This window comes from Lagopus muta, chromosome 6 (genome assembly GCF_023343835.1).
Source record: "Lagopus muta isolate bLagMut1 chromosome 6, bLagMut1 primary, whole genome shotgun sequence".
Lineage (NCBI taxonomy): Eukaryota > Metazoa > Chordata > Aves > Galliformes > Phasianidae > Lagopus > Lagopus muta.
Window position 1 is genome coordinate 41,144,145 of NC_064438.1, and position 19,270 is coordinate 41,163,414.

General features: G+C 37.7%; 1 long non-coding RNA gene across 1 annotated transcript in view; it reads left to right on the forward strand.

The window, feature by feature from the left end:
* Window positions 1-5,726: 5,726 nt before the first annotated feature.
* Window positions 5,727-19,270, forward strand: part of LOC125694362 (uncharacterized) — a 73,262-nt gene continuing 59,718 nt past the window's right edge. The window contains exons 1-2 of the long non-coding RNA XR_007377532.1: window positions 5,727-5,811; window positions 6,980-7,057. This is a non-coding gene — a long non-coding RNA (uncharacterized LOC125694362). The remainder of the gene's footprint in view (window positions 5,812-6,979; window positions 7,058-19,270) is intronic.

A 19,270-nucleotide genomic window follows, 5' to 3' on the forward strand; every position in this document is an offset into this window, starting at 1 on the left:
ACTTTCACAGTCAACTAAAAGATATTTGCTAAAATGTGATTATTTGTCATACAGTAGTTTTTAGTGTTTTGGTTTTTGTTGTAAGGTTGGCCATGTGTGCCATTCTTGTGTTTGCTAGGGAGAGCAACAGATGGGAGCAAGTAGTTGATCTCTCTTGAACTCTACAGTTCTTCCATAGACACCTACATCAAACTGTCATCACAACCAAAGCCATGTAGGTGGTTTAAGTTGTCAGGATCACCTTCACCTCTGGCCCTTATGTTTCATGACTGACCAATATCAAGGTACTTTCAGGACTTTTGTATGATTGGATCTTAATATATACTTTTTGCAGCAGTGTTAAAAGCAAGAAGTGCATTTGTCTCTGTGATTTTTATGTACTAAGATGAGACCACGAGACCAGCTACCTTTCAGCAGAACATGCTTTTTTCTTTTGATTCAGCATGGGGATAAAATTTGTTTTGGTTTTATTTCTTCCCATCATTTTTAAACTTCTGACTAAATATTAATCAGTATGGAGCACTAACACTCAATTTGTGGTACATACGAGGAAAAAGTTATATTATCAATCTTATTTGAGGAAGATATGAACCCTGGAACATTAGCTATAGGGAAAGATGGGAATATATACATATATGAAAAATAAATCAGATTGTAAGTGGCCACTAGACCACCAAGCTTCATCTCTTAGTATTGATTTGTTTCTTAATTGTGAAATCTTTCTCTGCTTCAGAGGCAACTAAGAACCCAAAACCTTACCAAGCATGGACCTAGGCCAATTCTTTACTTCTGTGGCATTTTACACCATATTATGTGCATTGTGTTAATATTAGCTATATCATTCATTTTTAAGGAGAAAATACTTGTTGGAATAGATTCTGATATACCTGTTTGCAAGGCTAAAGACTGTCTAAAAATGAAAGTTTAGCATTGCGTGAGGAACCATAGGACTAACTGTGTGGATTGAATTTAGAAATGATGTGAAATAAAGGAAAATGCAACCTCATCATTAAATACATGTTATATTAAAAGTTTTTTTAATGAGTGTCTTGCTCCAATTTATAGGAAGGAGAGGAGGTTCTTTTTAGTATATGCATCCCCGGTTTGAGATTAAGAAATAACGGTTCAAATGTTGGTCCAACCAGTTTATTATAAATCCTAATCAGGGAAACGGGGAAGGGAAGGACAGTGACTATTACGAATTAGAGTGACAGGGAAGGGAAGGAGGGCGATAGAAAAGATAGAAAATAAGCAAGAATTGCTTGAAGTGAGGATAGTCACCACCAGGATCCAGCAGCGGTCCCATTGCATGCCTTTCGAAGGTCCGAGGCAAAAGCGCAGGGGGAGAGCAGCAGCAGTGTGACTGGCCTTGGGCAGCAAGCAGGTAGCAGGAAGAAGTCGCAGAGCCAATCGGGGAGGAAGCAGCAGGACTCAGGTAGCAGGTCCAGGAGAGTCCATCAGCATGCAGGCATTCCGTAGTGAGGAATCTGATGGCAGACACCTTTGCTCTTCTTCAGCATCATGGTAGAGTACAGAGCAAGTCCAGGAGGGAGAGAGGCAGGTCATGAGGATTCTCATGTCAGAAACTTCTTCATGAGGAATCTGTTGCCAGAAAACCTCACCTCATGTTTGTAGGTCCCCTTTTTATCCTTCTTCTTTTGCCATCGTGGCATTCCTGGGTGCTTGGTTAAGAGTCATGTGCAGCACCTTCTGAGGTGGCCATCTTCCTCGAAATTAGCCCACACAAAAGACTGCTTCCTGGCAATTAATCTGCAGCTTATCTCTCTCTCTCTCTCATTGCCCCTGGCCTTGTCCATCTGTGTCCCTCAGACAAAGGATTTCACAACCCTTGCCCAGGAATTGGCCATCAGTGTTCTCCAGACAAAGGATTTCTTAACTCTTGCCTGGGACTTGCTTGGACTTGTCCATCTGTGTTCCCAGCAAGCTTTGAGACAATGATATGAAAGAATAATCTCTTACATTGACAAATTTAAAAAGGCATTGATGTATTCACTCTCACACTTGTAAAGCAATGAATATTATTATTCTCTTCTGGTGACAGAAAATTAAAGCGCAGAGGAGCTGAATAACTTATGGTTATACTATGATTATGGGATTCACATGTCCTAATAATAATCACCTAAATGTTCTTTATAACCAATAGTTATCTTCAAAGGGCATCTATTTTATCATGGGATGAATCAGCCATCCTTCTTTGGCTGATAAAAGTACATTCTTCCTCCTGTTGAGTACTGAGAGGTTTGGCAGCTAGCTTAGGGGAGAGGTATACCTTTGGATTGCAAAATTGATATGATGTGAGTTACACTCTTAATGTTTAATAAAACTAAGAATAGAGTCTGGAAATACTGGCAATAAAGTGTCTGTATAAACTACTGAAATATTCTTCTTGTCTAAAATATGATGTCTATTTTATTTTTTGTGAGCTCCATATATTTTGTTCTAATTAATTGGAGATCTCCACCATGGACATTTCAGAAGGGTAGCTTTTGTAATTAAGTAGCTATAGTATTGAATTAACTTAGCAAAACAATGTGAAGAAGAAAGTCATTTATAATTTGTGAATTAATACTATTCAAAAAGGTTCAGTTATCCTTCATATAAGGGGAGATAGTTGACTGTCCTTATTAAAACAACTTCATGAGTTACCTAAGGAATAGCAGCTAAGTTTAAAAAGTCATTATTTTCCACTTTCACAGAAATAATTAGCAAAAAATCTGAAAGTAACAACAAAAATGTGAACTCATCTCTCTATTGCAACACTTAGCTGTATCTAAACAATGTTCTTAAAGGCAAAGATGTAAATATGATTTTTGAAAGATTTCCAATTCATACCCTCAAATATATCACTGTCTTCTACTTCGTTATATTTATCTAGTTCTCTTTCAGTCTATATAAAGCTTGTTCTCCATTTCTGATTTTGATACAGTATTTATAATAACTATAGTATGTTTTATGGTTAGCTGAATTGATCAGCTTTCAGAGGCTTAATTAGTTGCATCTACAGAAACTTTCATTTTGGCATTACAAACTGTTCAGCATTTTTATTTCTCTGCTTAAAAAAAAAAAAAAAAAGGAATCCTGCTGTTGAAATCTGTTTTCTATGGCACTTGAGCTTCCTTAATGTTAGTATGGTAACTTTTCTCTTCTTCTTTTCCCTTCAGTTTTCATGATCAGAAAGGATTCTTTTTGAGCATCAGTAAGTTAAACCTTCTTGGGATGGTCATGATAGCAAGTATGATATTCCTTAAGTATATTAGAGAAAGGCAGCTCAAAGATCATTTCTTAGCATAAGCTTATTTATATATTATGCACTTTGTTTTTTTTTTTTTTTAAACTAAATATTCTTATTAGAATCAGTCTCTTTTATTTTATCCTTCCATTACTTTAAAACAGACATTTGTGAAATGCTGTAATTTTCCTGGCACACTACAGTCCCCATATTTACATCTCATTTCTCCCTATCTTCTTTATTCTCCACCCTCTCAGTCAAGCAAACAAACAAGCCTTTTAAAATGCAAATATTGATATTTAAAATAATACAGTCTTTTGTGCAAGAGAAATGTGAAGCCTGAAAGAAAACTGCAATTTGGAGTCTCTGTAGGAGCCTGTGGCTGAAATTAAGCTGGGATTGTATGGAGAAACATTGATGGGAGCAGAAAGGTGGCAAAGATGTTCCATTTGAATCCATCTATAGCTTTCTGGACTGAAAAAGATGTCATATCTAGGTTTGACTGATTCTGGATTTTTTTGTTTGTTTGTTTGTTTGTTTGTTTTTAATTCTGCATGCCTCCTCAAAATGTCATGTACCTGGCATTTTTACTTAGTGGATGATGTGATTGTCAAATGTAAAATTTTCTAAGTACTTTCTTATCCTTGCAGAGCAAGAGCACTTTACACTTATGAAAGGATTTATTTTGGGGTGTGCACACTGATTGGTGCTTTGATGAGGTCACTTGTCTGAAAAATTTACTTCATTTTATCTAGCCTCCTTGTCAAAATAAATTTTGACTTATGTGGCAAGTCAGCAAGAGCTACGAAGTGAATGTTTTTATTAAAATGAGAACATTAGAAACAAAAGATGGAGGTTCACCAATAACAAGCAATATTTTTCAAGAGAAGAATCACATCTATTTTAAAATATTCAAAATATAACTTGTTTTTATTTCAATTGCAATTACTTCAGTGGCATGAAAAATCAGACCCCGACCTTAAGTGACTAGAGGCATAAACTTATGGTATATACATATGCTTTGATTTTTTTTTTTCCACAGGATGTGCATTTCTTAGAAAGCTTTCCAACAACTGTTTCCAAATCTCAACCTCTTTTTCAAGCAAAATTTTTGTTCCCATGTTTTACTGCATGTATTAACAGAAAGTTGCTGTTATTAAAGGAATTTTTAGATAGGCAAAACTCCCTTGTTTACTGATTCTGGTTACCAAATAAGTCTGCCTTTGAACCTTAGGCTGGTCTAATCATTAAATTATGCAAATCACTGTTACCCTTATTCCTGTAATAGCACATGCATTTAATGGGACAGAGTCAAGACACATGAAACTAATGTGCTTAAGAAGATTATGTGCTTAGGCAATATGCACTTAGAATGAGTAGAGTTCCTGTTATATTCACCACAGGTAGCAATGAGCTTCATCGCTTAGAAAAATGAAATCCAACTCCTTCAAGCATGGAGAAAGGCAAATAGCTTTCTCGTCTGCCTTGCTACAGCTATTTCACAGCAAAAGACAGAGGAAATGACCTTCCACTTCCTCAGCAAATAGAAATTATGAGATATTTGTACTTACAAAGAGCAAGTCCAAACGTCTGATAAGAGCACTTCTATTTGAGGCTCAGTGATAGAACTTTGGGAAGCAAGGGTTGCAAAGATAAGCAGTTTGAGAGGCATCATAGTCTTCATAGAACTTAGACCTCACTCCCACCTAGTCAAGTGGATGTGAGTCAGGGATATCATATGAGTATTTAGACAGAACTACCTCTGCTCACCAAATAATTTGGATATGTGTCAGTCACAGCAATACTCAAATCATCCATCAAAGAAGTACATCTTGCAGTCCTTGCTATGCCAGCTTGAATCTGCCATTTATGATTTCTCACCTCCTTTAGGAACATGCTAGGACTTTCACTGACTTTTTTTTTTTTTTTTTTCTGAGCCAAATTGTCATCTGGTAGAAATTGGAAAAGCTTCATTAAAGTCACTGGCACAATACCAAGTTACTTCTGCTAAAGATTTTCCCATATCCTTAGCCTTTAAAGGTTATGTCAATAACTGCCCTACCCATACAATAGTTAGCATAACTAGAAGAAAAATATATTGAATGCTCTCCTTTTAAACCACAAGTGGAACCAGCTAGTTATTCCTTATATATGAAAGTTGGAAATATCAAAAACCTACTGAAATGGATAAACTGATTTCAGGCTCAGACTTCATTTAGCGAGTGTTTGGTAGTGTTGCTGACAAGTTATTAGAGATGGTCATGCTTTGTGAACGTTCTTTTGCAGCTCATAGTTCCTTCTCTTCTATTTTTACTTCATCTTCTTTACATCTTCCTCTTTCTTCCCTCACTGATCATATCTTATAAGCCAAGTATTCTTGGCCTCTTTCCATACGTATTTGTAAATATTAACTGTATATTTAATACGTGTACTTTTGTACTTTATATTTGACAGACATATTATATACTTAATTTTCAGTAACTGGCAGTGTGCTAACAGCATGAATGAATATCTTCTCAACTATGATTATGAGCTGGAACAAGAGCCTTTGCCTGTAGTAGGTGAGTGTCATATCGTTTGGAAGTGAGCTCTTTAAGACAGAAGTGGTTATTTTTACATTACGTTTCACAGCATGACACAGTTTTAATCTTTAAATTTGAAATATCCAAATGACCCTGGGTGGCTCATTTTAGATTAAGACTGTAGTGATCCTTTTTCCACGCAGCAGTAATTTCTATCCCACATCACAGCCAAGTAGCAGCTGCAGTAAATAGTTAAGGAAATTTGTAAAAAGAAACTGGCATTACTAAGTAAATACAGGTAGCAAAGCAAGGTTAGTACTGACAAGAAAATGCTCATCAACTGCAAGCTTACATATAGAGAACCAGATTTTTCCCCTGGTCTCTTCTGCTGACAGCCCTTGATTCCAGTTGGAAACGTGGTGTGAGAATTCAGCATGTGCTCAGTAGTCAAACTGCTGGCACCACATCGCCAAAAGTACCATCTGAAACCTGACAAGTGAGAACAGAAGGAGATGCATGCCTGTGTGGATTACGTTAAAGCTCCTTCAGTTATCACCTGAAAGATGTAGAAACAACTACCATTACTCACATGTAGGCAAATACAATTTTGCTTTCCTATGCTGGAGCTGTCTGACATTATGTCTTCTGCTGCCAAAGATGCACTAAACCACTAGCCACAGCTGGGCATGGAGTGGGGTTCAAGCAAACACACTCTATTTGTTATAGTGAACATAAATAAAAATCTAATTGTCAGTTTCCAGGAAAAAAAGCCAAAGCATTTGAAATTTTCTGATAAACAGTTTCAGATGAGAGTCAATATAAATAACTGAAGTAAAAAGCACAAGTATTTTAGCAGAAGAGAGATCCTTTTTGTGAAACCGTTGTTTGGTTGTGCATCTGCTGTTAATATCAGTTGTCCCCCTGCCTGCCTTCTGTTGCAAGAAGAAAGGAGGGATGTTGTTCTGGGGTTGAAAGTAAAGGCAGGTGAAATACGCCAGAACAGATTTTGAACTTTGCAAATGTTCACATACATGGAAAGTAGCTATATAAGAATTTGTTTACCATAGGTTCTAAAAAAAAACAAAACAAACAAAAAACTACTATGTGAATTTACACAATGAAAAACAGGTCAAATTCAACAGAAGAATTATTGTAGTTCTTGCACCACTATAGTTTGCTATAATCTCATTTTTTTCTTGAGCTACAGATGTCTTAGCCCTCTGGTGATCCATTGGCAAGAGTATGGAGTAGCCAGAACTTTATGAGTCCATATGATTCCCCTGAGGTACGTCTGCTGACACAGCGATCTGTTTAAGTCAGTAATCAAAGTGATATGAAGTTAGGTTAAAATTAAAGTATCAGATATATCTTCGTCTTTAATGTCCCTTCTGTCTACAGATCTCTGTTTTCTCTTGGAGGCACTGTGAGTTATAAAATAATAAATTCTCGTCTCTTGTTCTTTTATATGTGAATTCACATGTGAGACTGTTAGCTGAGCTACGATGTATTTCCCATCATCTAAAATCATTATTCATTCCACTCAATCCTTAATAGGTTTTAAATCTAGGTCCTCACCCGTGAGTAAACAGCTTGAAATTATCCCAGCCTTAGAGTAGGGCAAAAGTGTGCTATCAGCAGATGGGGAATGGCCTTTCACTGAGAGGCATGACTCTGTAAATCACCTTGCATCACAGCAAGATAAGAGAATTCACATGAGTGGTAAGAATAACAAGCTTCTGTGTGTGCTAAATACAAGGTAATTTCTAGTATCTTTCCTAGTATTCCTTCTGCTGTGATTTTATAATGTGGGAAGAGTCAGCAGTTGAAAAAGCTGCATCTACCAAACCTCTCTAACATTTGGTAGTCTTGATTCTTGATCAAGTGTAAGTATTTGCATGTTTAAAAACAAAATTAATACAACTGTAATAGACAATTACAACTGTAATAGAGGTATGGCTTGCTGTAGGAGCTGGGACAGGATCTGGTACAATTCTTGTACTAATGCTCACATGAGCACATGCCAAGGAAGCTGTGGCTGATTCTTCAGGGATGGTGTAGACCAGCCATACTGAAGACACATAGCACTTGCATGCATTCTTGTAACAACAATAAAGCATTTGTATGCTTCCTTTTCATTATTGAAACTTCATAGGATCATAGGATGTCCTGGGTTGAAAAGGATCATAATGATCATCTAGTTTCAATCCCCTGCTATGTGCAGGGGGTTGCCAGCCACTAGACCAAGCTGTGCAGAGCTGCAATTTCTCTGGGCAGCTTGTTCCAGTGCGTCACCACTCTCTGGATGAAAATTTCCTGCCAGTATCTAACCCAAATCTCCCATCTTAGTTTAAAACCATTCCCTCTTGCCCTATCTCTATCCACCCATGTAGACAGTCATTCCCCTTCCTGTATATATGCTCCCTTCAAGTACTGGAAGGCCACAATGGGTCTCCCTGGAGCCTTCTCTTCCCCAAGCTAAACAATCCCAGTTTCCTCAGCCTCTCTTCATAGAGAGGTGCTCCAGCCCTCTGATCTTCTTAGTGGCCCTCCTCTGGACCTGTTCCAAGAGCTCTGTGTCTTTCTTGTGCTGGGAACTTCAGGCCTGGATGTAGTACTCCAGATGGGGCCTCACAAGAGTTGAGTAGAGGGGGACAGTCACCTCCCTCTCCATGCTGGCCATCCCTTTTTTAATGCAGCCCAGAACTCAGCTGGTCTGCTGGGCTGCAAGCATACACTGCTGGCTCATCCACTAGAACCCCCAAGTCCTTCTCAACAGGGCTTCTCTCAAGGAGTTCTTCCCTCAGTCTGTATAAATACCTGGGATTGCCCCAGCCCAAGTGCAATGAACTTAGCTACTGCTAACACAGTGTGTAGTAGTGTAATGGTATGCAACTGTTTATAACAGAATGGAAAATAGCAATTTCAGCCATAGGAGAAATTTGGGCTAAACAAACATTATAACCACCTTGTCTAGACATTTAATAAGAGGCTGAATTAATCACAGAATCATAGAGGTTAGAAGGGACCTCCAGAGATTGAAGCCCATCCCCCTTACTAAAGCAGTTCCCTCCAGCAGGCAATGTCCTTATTCTTCAAAGTGCTATGGACATTTAGTTGAACAAAAGTTATCTGAGCTGCTAAAACTTATTGGAATAATATTTTCTGGGAGCCCAGCATATGGAGATGCTACTAAGCCTGAGCGAAGGGCTGTCCTATGATCACTATGATCTTTTGCTAAATTAGCTGTGAATTTATGAGACTTCAGATTTAGGAAACTGGGTAAATAGTTTTGTGGCCACGATAATTGACAATTACTCTTCTATCACCTCTACTTTATGGACTTCAGTAGATCAGTTCCTTGCCAGGAATTTGTTACAACTAGCATTAGGTTTTTAATGCTCAGCAAAAAAACTTTCCAGTACAACTTTAGTTAATGAGTATCTCCAGTAAATGCTAGATGCTATTTCTGGCCTTCTCGTTGGTGCATCCTGATCTACCTGGCCCCTTATTTTGCATCCTTTTGACTGTTGACTGTCTTGCCTGTTTTTCTTTCCTGCCAGCCTTTTGCTTCCAGACTGTTACACTTGCTTCTTAGCTGTCTTAATTTATTTTTCCTGTACTTGGTTCTTCTGTCACAAAATCCTTCTCACATGCCGTGAAAATTTTGGATTGCTTTTCTGGTTAGGAGTCAAACCAGGCAACACAGCATACCCCATAGATTAATAATTTTCCTTGCACTCCATTTGGACAGAAAAAATGTAAAGTGATCCTCTATATTGTTACTGAAGGAACAAGATATAGAGAGCTGTGAATGATACAGATTTTTTGCACAGTATGTGTGGGTGCAGGACAAGAAATAACTAGATGCATGATCTGTAACAGTAACTCCAACTGCAGTCAAGTTCTTCCAAGGCCTACATTTTCAGTGTAATGAGGGAGATTATCTATTTACAGAAGAGATTATGTCTAAATTGTTCTTTGCACACATGGCTTAGCTCTACCCACCTGTCCTTCATTCTCTTCTTTCAGCACACTTAAAATATTTTAGCAAACTGCAAGAACATCAGACTTGTTTGTGAGATAGCATCCAGGACACAGTATTGATGGAGCTGTGAAATGAAGAGTTGGAAAAGACAAAGTATACTTTCCTGCTCCTGAATCTTCGAAGTCTGATCTTTTCTTGTATCTAGAAGAACAAACAAACGAAAGTTGGAGCATGCAGTTCCTGCTTCTCCATGGTAAACCAGCTGTTTCCCAACCTAACAAATCTGAACCCCATAAGCCAAATGTAAAAAGCAGCAAGTATAGGCACTAGTGCCTTCTGGAATTTCTTAAAAACTAAATTCCTTCAAAGAAGAAGTAATATATTTTCCCATGAATTTTTCTCTCCCATCAATAATTAGTTCTTCATTAACACCTCTGCCTTGTGAGAGGCACACTGAGGTTGCACATGCAGTACAAGCTACCTGGGTGCAAGAAAATTCCAGTTCAAGTGTGTTATTTTAAGATGGTGAGCATCACTACAAACACAATATTATGCTCAGATCTGTGTGGAGACATACAGGTGATTTGCAATTTGCAATTTACCTGCGATTTGCAGGTAAAGACATTAACTCGATGGGATGCTGCTGGCTCTAGTGCAAGGAAACAAGCAAGCCCAGTAAGCTTTGTACTTTTCTGGAGTTTTCCTACAACAGCCTTGGGAGAAGCTTTGCTGAGCATATGATTTTCAAAATTTTTCATTAAGAGTTCATATTCTTTGGAAAAACATATTTAAAAGCTACTTTAAAGTTAATATGATTATTTACGTTCTACACCCCTGCAGTGAAATACCAAAGAGTCCTCCTTGTATACCTGATGTTCACCTCAAGGCTATAAACTGATTTTTCCAAAGCAGCTTGCTTCTCTTGGGAATTAGTTACAACCTGCTGATCTCAAACTCTGCTTCTCAGTCAGCTTGTGGCAGCTTGCCGTGAACTTCCCATTCCCTGTCTGAGAATCAGCTCTTTTTAAGATATTTTCATGTTTTGGTCACCTGTTCCCTAGCTTTATTGCGAGGATAGTCAAAGCATGTTATAATTAATGTGTTCCAGCTTTTCAAGGCTATATTTGTTTTTATGTCTTTGTTCTTTCTCCTCCTCATGAAAACATTTGGGAGATCCCAGTCTTGTTCTAAAACAGGAGAGTAACAAGTATATTATTGCCTTCCCTTCCCATTTCTTCTTTTCTGTCACTGTAGCTTGTTTCTTTTACCACTTTACAGCCATTTTTCTTAAAGTACATTTATTCTGTTAAGAACATATCTAAAATGCACAACTCAAATTTTAGCTGTATGCCTTTGTATCACATATGGTGTAATCATTTCCAACTTATTTCCAAGCTTATATTTATACTTCTGCATGAAACTGTTGGGGAAAAAAAAAACTTGTATTGCAGTCTTAAAAGCCCTGGGTTATTTATTTTATTTTATTTTATTATAATCCTGGCTGCATTAGAAAAAATACAGTGACCTTCTCTTGCTTTATGGTCGTAAAATAATGGAATTTATATCATAGGAGACCTTGTTTTACTTTTGTAATAACTTCAACAACTTCTGGAAAAAAATTATCATGTTTCACTTGAATTGAAATATTTCTGGAATCTGAACACAAGAACTGAGATATACTTCACTGATATTTAAAAGGGAAAAAACGGCCAAGTAATAAGTCTGCTTTGTTCTTAGACACCAATGATAAACATCAGAGATGGAATGAAGCACATGATCTAAACACAAGAAATTTCAGATAGGTCTGATAATGTACTGTAATCTTTTCTATATCTAGGACCAATCTGAGGACACCAAACGTATGTGCCATATTAATATTTGCCTGCCATTTTAGCTTACATAATGAGATACTCAAAGTGAATACTGAAATCTAGAAAATCATATAAAAATGCCAGAATTGCTTTTAAAGAGTCACCTACTTATTTCTATTGTATTAGGCAGGGTCAATCACACCTCCTCCTACTTCCCCTGCATCTCTCTCTCCTCCCCTACACCTCCCTTCTCATCGCCCCTCTGATTTTTTATTTCTTCAAAACTTTTTGTAAGTTTCTTAATCAGAGAAACAGATTTGCTGATCTCATTAATACGCTGAGAAGAGGTGAGGAAGTATATTTTGCTTTAGTGAGGCAGCAGAAATGTGTAAAGAAAATAGAAGATGTTTCTGTTGCAGAAATTATTTTGTGTGTGAGGGACAACTTCTGAGGTCTCTGTGATTAATAGATATAATTAGTTTACAACGGCTAGTAATCAAGACTATCTGATTTTGTGATTTACACCATTGCTGGACAAAATCAATACAGTAATGATCTGCTTTTTCCTCAGTGTGGGGTTTGAGAAGAGGGGCAGAAAAAATATATTTTTAGCTTTTCCTTTGATCACCATCCATGTGATAACATTGACCTTCGATGCTGCTCAGCGTCTTTCCTATGGTAGCTATGACTCATTGATTTTTGATACTATGAAAAGTAGCTAAAGTCTGTCTTCCAAGTCATACTTAAGATGATGTATTACAATCAGCCATGAGGATTAGGTTTATGATAGGCATAGAAGATATTCAAACATAAACAAGAACTATATGGCTCTGTGCTTCTTTAGTAATCTTTGGTATCAATACAGATTTAAAAGAACTGCTGAAATAGGAGTCTACTCCGTCTCTGGAAGTACAGACTTTCTTGAACATTTAGCTTGAGCTGAGCAAGCTATCACTGAAGCAACTCATGTTCAAATATAAAGGTCCATATTATCAGGCTAGGTGTGGTGGACAGGAAAAAAATGATCTAGTAAAAGAATTTTACTGGGTTCAGGCTAACACCTGAGACATCACTATCTCAGGAAATGAAGCCTAGGAAGGGCACTGAATAGTACCCTTCATGTTCTGGATAGGATATAATTTAATGGTTGATTAAAATAACCTGAGAGCAGCTTGAATTTTGTTTCTACTAAGTTTCATTTGCATTTGATTTCAGGAAAAAGCAGTCACTACAGGTCCTGAATTCTGATCTATTTGATTTAGAACCTGCATTTGGTGTGGCTAGCAGACTGAAAGACAGTGAAGTTTCACAGGAGAATTGTCATAAAATACAAATCTCTACACTTTGCTAACTAGCAAAGTCTGAGGATTGTCTTTATCACAAGCAAATGAAAAAGATGTTACATTTAACTCTCACACCAAAATCTGATCATTCCAAAAATACTCATGCTATGAGTTATCTGTTACCTAACTCCACACTTCTTTGCTATGTGATGAGAACTTCTTTTTTGATACATTCCTATGCAGTTGACTTTCTTGGGTTTCTCTATCCCTCAGGTACTTCCACTGTAAAAAGAAGTTACTTTTTAAACCATATGATGTGCATGGGAAATGTTTAGCACACATCTGCTGCTCACAATACTGCCACGTAATTGTGCGAGCTCTAAACAAGCTCAGTAGGTACTGGAAGCCTTCTGGCTACTGAACTCTGACAGCCGATTCCCTGTGATTAGACAACTATGGTCAGGCATAATACCTTGTTTAGACACTGCTCAGATTTATTTGCATTGCACCATTGTGTACGGTGCTGGCTGATCTGTTTTGAAAATCTTGCCCAAAGTCAGACGAGTGTCAAATATCCTTTGGAATGAAAGCTTTGAAAACCGAAGTCTTCAAGGACAGAATCTTTGTCAGCAAGGGTAAATGTGTCTGCAATAAACTGCTTGCTGAAAGTACTGTGTAGGTTAAGTATGCATCGTAAAGTGCTGCATTGTCCACTAATAAAGCACTCTGTGCATGCAGCTGTCATGTGAAGCTTATTTTAACAGCCTTGAAGACTCCTTAAAGTATTTTGTTGAACAATTCTTGCAGTGGTGAGAAATTTCCCCTGAATTATTCACTTGACAGCTGGAAATGCAGCTGTTAAAAAACAGCTCTTTAGTCAGAAAAGAAATTAAAATGGGTAGGGAGAAAAATAATAATAAACCAAGGAAATCAGGAAAATGAAGAGTTCTTGAGTGAAAGAAGCATGCACTGCAGAAATGTGCTATGTAGTGTGCCCAGCAAAGGCACATTTTTCAGCATTTTCTCATCATTTCTTTTCTCTCTTTAACTTGTACACATTCAGGGGAGGAGAAGCAAAAAGCAATTTACGCAGCTCAATATCAGATTGCGCTTTCCTGACGAGGTGCATCACCCTTAGAAGCAGTGAGTGTTTGGGAAGGTGGTAATGCTTGTAAATCAGCTAGCAACAGAAGAAACACTGAGAAATCTGCCTTCTTTTTAATCAACAAGAAAAGAAGAGTGTTTTATTGTTTTATTTTATTTTGTCAAGTACTGTATTATATTAACAAAACTCTGCCTGACTATTTATATTTCATATGACTTCATTCATTTATAAGTTGTGCTGTTGATATTATGGGGATACTTCAGAAATCAGTCAAGTGTTGCCAGCCTGTTGTGTCAGAAATTATGTGGTTAAGAAACAAAACCTGTATTTCAGAAAAATGACTGTAAGGCAGGATGTGGTAGGTGTATTAAACAAGCTAATGGATACAAAAGTGGAATGGGAGGGGAGGAAAGACAGTGATAAAAGACACAAAACTGATTAGAAACTCCAGCAAGGTAGCCCAATATGAGGCTTGGTAAATCTCATACAGTGATTCATATTTGCAGGGAGCTACAGCAAACAAGTGAAGGGCATTTCTCAGGACCCATCTTACATATTAAAATGTAAAGCTTGAATCTCAGTAAGAAAATGAGAACTCACAAAGTTTAAGTTTGCAAGTAAAAAATAAACTAAATAACTGTGGTGAGAGTGTGTTGCTGTTGGGGCAAGTGTGGGAGAGAAAGAAGACTTTGGATTAAGATCTACAGCCTTATTCTAAGCCTGCTAAGATCACTCACTTTAAATGATATCTAATCTAGCAGAGGTTGGAGAGAGGGAAATAATTACAATCTGGTCATTCAAACCATTCCTGAGACATTTTACTTGAAGCTTGACTTTAGATCATAAATTGAACAAATGACTGCTGCATTAAGCAGAGGTGCACTGGCATACACCTGGCATAGAAGAAGAACTGAGCTCAACTTTTGTTTGTAACTGAGGGCTGCATACAGTATTTGCTTCTGATATTACTTGTTTGGTATGGGTTGTGAGATCTCTTTTTTCAGGCTATTTTCCACAAAACAATGTTTATTTGCAGGCTAAGTCATTGTCACAAATCCCTAATTATTTTTGGGCAACCTCACCACTTTGAACTCTGATATATACATGCCTCTACAGCTCAAATGGGCAAGGAGCCTATGATTCAAAGTAGCCCCACGCTCTAACAGCTGGTTGCAGTTGGGGCTGAGGTAAAAGAGGAAATGAGAGATAGCCAAAAGTCTGGCTGTTTAGCCAGAGAAGCCCAGTAAACCCCTGCACCTAATTAGAATGTTTTGGATGTTTTCAGTGAATATCAATAAATTGCTCAAGGGAAAGGTGCCCATTGGCAGTCATCAGCTTTCAGCAGTAGACAAAAGAGCTCCATCCCAGTTCAGACTCAACAATGCTATTGCTCTCCACCATCTGTCTCTCTAACAGCCTTTGTGGAAAATCTTGTGCAAGACAGAGGGGGTTGCTTCACCAGCCAAAAATTGTAATAGACCAGTGGGAAAAATCAGACACCTAGACTCTACCTTTCAAAATGGGGTGGACTTTCAAGGACCTGTTCAATGTGAGGTTTTTTTTTCCCACAGTGAAGATCCCAAAGTTTCAACAAAGAACTCTGTACTCCGTTCACTGGGCACCAAGTAGGAAGCACATTTGCTTCCCCAGCACTTCGTGTGCATGTAAATTTTGGTTGTTTTTTTTTTTATTAAAGAGCAAGGTCTATCTACTTGCAACTTGAAGGAATTATTTTATAGTTATAAAATTATTTAGTTTTAAGTCCATCGTCTCTGCCTCTACCTCTTCAATTCGTATTTATTGCTGTAATTCAAACTTTCCTGAAAACAAAATGCTTGTTCCTTAAAACAGTTGACTCTTGGTTCATTTATATTCCTGATATTCTTTCTCATGGGCAGAAGTATTTCATAGTATTTACTTACCCAGCTACTGGGTGGAAAGGCCCAGGGTGTTCCCAGAATGTATGTTTCTGTTCCCAGTAGTAATCAGCCAAACTCTCACTAGCTTTTGTGAGGTAGAATTGCACCCCAAAGACATCACTTAGCTTTTCAGACCAAAAAAGGATGATCATAAACCCAAAGAATCAATCCAAAAGTGTGGCACAAAGCTACTTTGGATAAGAAGCAAATGAAATAACTATGCTTCAGGTCTAAGGCTTCCCTAAGAGTGGGATATATTACATCTAATTTTTTTTCCTAGGCTTTTTTGAAGGCAGATTGGGATTCACTATATAACTTCCCTAAAGAGAAAGAAAAGCAGTTTTTTAAAAAAAGATTTTTTCTCTCTTTTCAAATCCTAGTTTTTGTCAATTAAATTATCCTTTGCTAAAGTTTTAGAAAAGGCCATGAGAGGGTAAAATCCATTTTCTTGAAGTTCAGCTATCTTTGAGAAACAAGCACAGTCTAATTCTAGTGGTGAATCAGTAGAGGGAAATTTGCAAGACAACTAATTCACCAGGAATAATAGCTTATATTTCTGGCAAGTATTTAGTTGAGAGGCTCCTGTTTCAGTCTCTGATATTGGAGGATCTCTTCTAGTTTCCTAAAATTTTAGTATAATTTCAAACAATTTTGCAGTAATAATAGACAAATAGAAGCAGTTCCCTGGGAAGTACATGGAGACCATAGCTTTTCTCCCCAATGATACCAATGACAGTCTGTGCTAAAGTCAGACTAGGGCCAAAAGCTCAGCCAAGAAGCAGATGAGTCATGCTGGGAAAATGAGAGCATTCTGGGAAACAAGACAATGGAAGTGCCTATCACCTCATGTCCTGCCCCCACCCTAGTTTAGAGGAGACATGGGATGAATCTATCCCAGATGTACAGGGCAGACTAAGTAGTCTACCAGAATGCTGAAGAAGGGAGTCTATCAGGCAGAGGCACAAAAACAGTTCCCACATGTTCTTCACCCTTTCCCTTGCTTATCCCAGGCCAGCTCTTCATTTTGAATAGATTAGTACCCAGACCTCTTTTTCCTGTCTGGCACTTTGGTGTTTGTTAAGACTGTTCCCTCTGTCTCACTTGCAGTTGGACCAGCTGCAGTCTGTGACCTTCTGGTTCTGCACAGGTTTCTGCATTTGGAAACAGCTCATGCTTTGGCATCAGTTCATCTTGCTCCCTTCTGGTTTGCTTACAGGCCTAGGAGTCTGGCAAATCTCCTTTGTAACTCACACCTCCAACTGTAGCAACTGTAACAGATGCAAGTTTTACTTTCTCTGTCACTCTCCACTGCTGAATTGAGTTTAGCTGTGGTTCTGCATAAGCTAAAATACATTTTCTTTTCATGTTTTCTGTGCATTTTGCTTTGCTGCTGAGATTCACAGGGCAGCAGTTATCAGCCTCAGAACACAATTGCCTGTCCCTTTTCAAGGACAGCAGCAAAGTTCTGAATTCAAATTTGCTTAAAGGGTTGGCAGAGTGCATGAAATCACCTTGGAATGAAGGCTGAATCAGTCTGGATCTATTTTACTTGTTAGACCAGATATTTTAATTAGATTTCTCTTTACTGCAACTTTTTAAATGAGGGAAAGGTAGAATGATTTTGCATACTGTTTTTATTTTTAGTTGTTGAGAAATTGTATGTCTATCACTACAATTTCATTTTAAATGCTCTCTGTATGCTTAGCTTATCTTTATATACTCTGACATCAGATGATGTGCTGGATCCTTACAGCAAGTATGGTTCTGTTGAGTTTTTTCTTAAACCAGAGACATTAAATCTAATGTCTTGGATCAATTCCAGTTTGGGCATCTGATTTGTACCGAGTAAAAATTCTCCCATTCATTCAGGTAGTCTATCATATTACTTACCTTCCTGCCTTAATCTACAGTTGCACTGTCTGTTGTTAAAGATTCACCTCTGCTCCAACACAGATATGACTGCATTTCAGCTACAGAAACACCAGTTCTCACCTAAAGTCTGTAAATCTGACTGTGCTTATCTTGCCATTCTCCTGAATCAAAGCAAGCAAATAAATATGAGGTGCTGTTATCCTTCTCCCTCATCTGAACCTTCACAGCAGCAGGAGTGCAGGCAGCAATTGAAGGGCTTGGCAGGTGCTTCTACAGAACATCTGGTGAGCTGTGTTGAGACAGGCTTCCAAGTGGTGCTTTCTGGTGGAACTGTTAAAGGAACTCACAGAGATTATTTTTATATGCATAAATAATGAAGAGAAATTATCACAGCAGGCGGGCAGTATGAGTTCAAAGTGAACATGGCTGCTGAGGCCATCTTATGGTCTGTTTCTAGGATCATTCTCTTTTTCACAGCAAATTCCTGCAAGGTAAATCACCTTCAGTTCTGAGTGCACACTCAGCTGAATGGAAAGGGATCCTGCTGGTTTCTGAGATCACAGATTTAAATGCAAGTAATGATTATGTCATTTTTAACAGTGTTTACATCAGGATTACTATCCATGTTTATGTATGAAGGCTCAAACCCATGCATGTTATCATGTGCCACAAGAAATCTGTATCTTAACTGGTTGATACTCAGGTACAGCAGCCTTAGTGTAGAGGATTCTCAATCAAATCTAATAACTTATCTAAACCATGTAAATGATCATCTTGAAAGAGGCTTATGTTTCTTTTTCCACAATTCTTTTTTCTTTTTTTCCCATTAATTAATTAATGATATTGCCTTTGGCTACAGATCTTGCCTTGTGCAAATCACTCATAACTGGTCAAGGTAATTAGTGCACATGTTGCTCAGTGATTTTAAAGCTTTGAGCTGTGCTCCATTTCTGAAGCAGTTGCATCACATTTGCAATTGCAGCTGTGATGAGCAAGACAACTGAATGAACATCATTGGCTGGCAAGTACTGGAAGATTGTCCTTGAGAATTTCCCAAGTGGTGTAAATCAGCTATGATAGTTATATCAGCACAGCTATATTGATTTGCACTGGCTAATATTTAAAGTGGTCTGGGAAGTTATTTAAGAGGAATGGGATTGGGGAAAAAAAAATTAAAAAGTTAAATCATCAAACATCATCATTTTCCCTAGTTTTAAAACTCCCTATGTAAAAGCTACATGGGAGGGATAAAAGCTAGCAAAAGCACTATAAAGCCTTTATTTATTTATTTATTTATTTATTTATTTTCTGTAGAAGATGTTATGCCTGTTAGAATAACTTAATTAACTGTTTAGAGACATTAAAAAGGCTACACAGGAGTGTAATGAAAACTGCTCCATGAAGCATTCTGGAGTTAGATCAGAATTCAAAAAATCTAATATGGCTCCTGTCTGTGCTGCAAAATGCAATTTATTTAAGCAATTAGTGGTAAGGGATATTACAAATGAGATCAGTCTGACAGC